The sequence below is a fragment of the Aplysia californica genome, unplaced genomic scaffold, assembly GCF_000002075.1.
Source record: "Aplysia californica isolate F4 #8 unplaced genomic scaffold, AplCal3.0 scaffold00114, whole genome shotgun sequence".
NCBI lineage: Eukaryota > Metazoa > Mollusca > Gastropoda > Aplysiida > Aplysiidae > Aplysia > Aplysia californica.
Window position 1 is genome coordinate 1193661 of NW_004797384.1, and position 2868 is coordinate 1196528.

Below are 2868 nucleotides of genomic sequence, written 5' to 3' on the forward strand. Positions count from 1 at the left end.
TCTTGTCTTTTAAAGAAACTGTAGATTTTTGAAAGTTTTTAAATTGGCTAAGCCCAAAAATGGCCGACACCTCAAGTTAAGAGTTTATTGCATGCCGCAGTGAAAATGAACCCAAAGACTGCGATATTCTCGTACCAGGTATGTTTTTTCATCAATTATTTTTTCTGCACCCTATCAATTTTCGCTTGAGTACTGTTCCACATAGTACATAGTACCAATCTGTTTGGTACAAAATGCTTCAAATGTAATGCCCACATGGCTAGGCTAGACCACTGAACCCAATGATACAGAGTTGACAAGCTTGGTAGTTAGCCCATTGCACAGGGGATAGACCATTCGAATATTAATATATTTCAATGCAGGAATAGTCAATATAGAAAGGTATGCCTTTTTGGATGGGGTGGCCCATTTCACCCCCAGATTTGCTTCAAAAGCATTTCTGCTGTTGTTAACGATCCAGAAAAGCATTTTCTGCTTACCTGCACAATTGAGCGAACCCAGCTTTTTTGTCTAATTTCTTCTTAATCGAACACACATTTGTCAGTAATTATACGTATACGACAGACAAAGTCATAACTGACTCATATGCAAAACAACAGAAGAAATCATTTGAAAACAAATAAATATGCAGAGATAGATCCAAAAACTTTACTTTCGTTTTTCTCAAAACAGCATTTTTCTGGATGGCCACCTTAATTCTCACCCCGGGTGAGAATAACCCACGTCTCGCTATTCTCACCCCCAACCCCGTGGTGAGAAAAGTTCCCACCCCGGTGTGGGCATGAGGCGAAGACTCCCCCCTGACCTCTCACAGGCCGATAAAATCACCCAGGCCCTTGATGGCTTACCGCATGTGATTCGGAACGAATAATAATAATGTAAAAACATTTTTCGCCTTTCTAGTAAAAAAAAAGGCTCACTACCGACACTGAGCGGGATGTGGGACCGGCCGCCGGCCGGACCATTCGTTGTCTACACACTTAACGATGACTGGCCTCTCACTCTCTGTCTGCACTGCACACAATACATGGTTCAAGGAACAGAGAGCGTGTATGAACGTAGCAAGACACGAGCACGAGAGAATGCTCTTGCACGACGGTTGAAGGGTTGTAAATTATTAAGACCAAATGGACAAGGGCGTTAAGTCGTGTTAACTAGTTTAATAGTTTTAAACAATCCAAGCTCTTTTCTTCGCTTTGATTTTTTCCCTTCTATTCTTTCTTGTTCCTTTCTTGCCTCTTCTGTCCCCTTCTTCAACATTTGGAGTTTGGAGCCAAAAAAGAGCTCGAGAGCCAAATGAAATTCTCCGGGCCAGACGCGATCCAAAAGACCCACATTACTGGGAATTGGTTCCGATTTGACAACCCTGACTGTGACCAGATCTAGATGTATGTCTATTCGGACACTAACACGATCCTGACGAGCATTAGCCCCGGAAACCTCAGCCCTGATCCCTCATGGGTCATTTCCGGTAAAACAAGGGAGAGGGTGAGAATAGCGAGACAAGAATGAGCGTCTTTATGTGGTGAAATCTCCAACCTGCTAGGGTAAAATATCTCTGAGCCCAATTTGCAGAAAGAGAAAATAACATTGATTAGACAACAACGACTACACCAGCCAAATAAAATCATTTCCATTCATTATGCACAAACAGTAATAGTTTATTTACATATTCTTCGGTTTTAAGATGGATACCTCACTTTTGGGTGACATTTTTATTGCAGTATTTTCTCAATCGTTCTTCTATGACTAAACCTCCCAATTTTTTGTCTAGTAAATTGGTGTCTATTCGACTTAACTATTCAACATTTGCGATTATTTTACACTATTCACAGATATTTGAATGACAAGGCTATTCAAATGCCGTGTCATTTTTACGTGTAAACTGGTGTTTTTTAAATGTGTCCTAAAATGTGAGCATACTTTTTTTCAAAAGCAATAAATATAAAGCTACATTATAATTTTTATTAGGAGGTTATTAAGCAGAGTATTAAGCGGAGCCAACAAGTTTATAGAATGACATGCCTGAAAGAAGTATTCACTGCAATTCAATAATCATTGTGCACAGCATAGGAAGTTCAAGGGCGAACGACTCTGGGAGACCAACCAATGTTTACGCAAGAAATCATCACTAGGCTTACGCAGGAAGCTCCCTATCCTTTAATGAAATTCAAAGAGCTATGAATGGCGACTTGACGTCAACAGATTGCACTACGTGCGTGCCCACAAATCATCATCATCATTGCCCTTCTCACCCTGCACCAGGGTATAGGCCACGGACAAATACCTTCCACCTTTCTCTATCCTGGGCTAGCCTCTTGATGTTATTCCAGGTCTTCCCACTTTTCTGTACATCGATTTCTGTGATTCCTCTCCAGGTTCCACGCGGTTTCCCCCTTGATCTCTTAGCGTGCCCACGCACCCAAAGGGAATGGCGCTGTGAATAGTGACCATCTGTCTCGACGGGGTGGAATCAGGTGCTCGTCAGTTTTTTTTGGAATATTGAACAGTATCATGATAAAACCTGTAAATTGTCCTTGCTTTTAATGAAAAAAATGTACCCATGTATCTTAAATAGAAGTTCCTTCGAGATATTTGTGATTGCAGGAGGTGGGGGTCGCCAGGTGCCAGAGGTAAAATTAGAGAGAAAATTATAATAACCACCATGAAGGTTTGGTGATGTGCAAAGCTGTAGTGTACTTGGACACTGCAAACTTATAATTTTTGGTGCTTTTTATCAATGATGTTTTGTAAAAATATATGCAGGAGTGCTTTGAAATGGACTTATGAGACCAAAACAACCCCACCCCCCAAAAAACAACAAAAAACAAACAACAACCAACAACTAAAAAGAAAACAAAAACAACA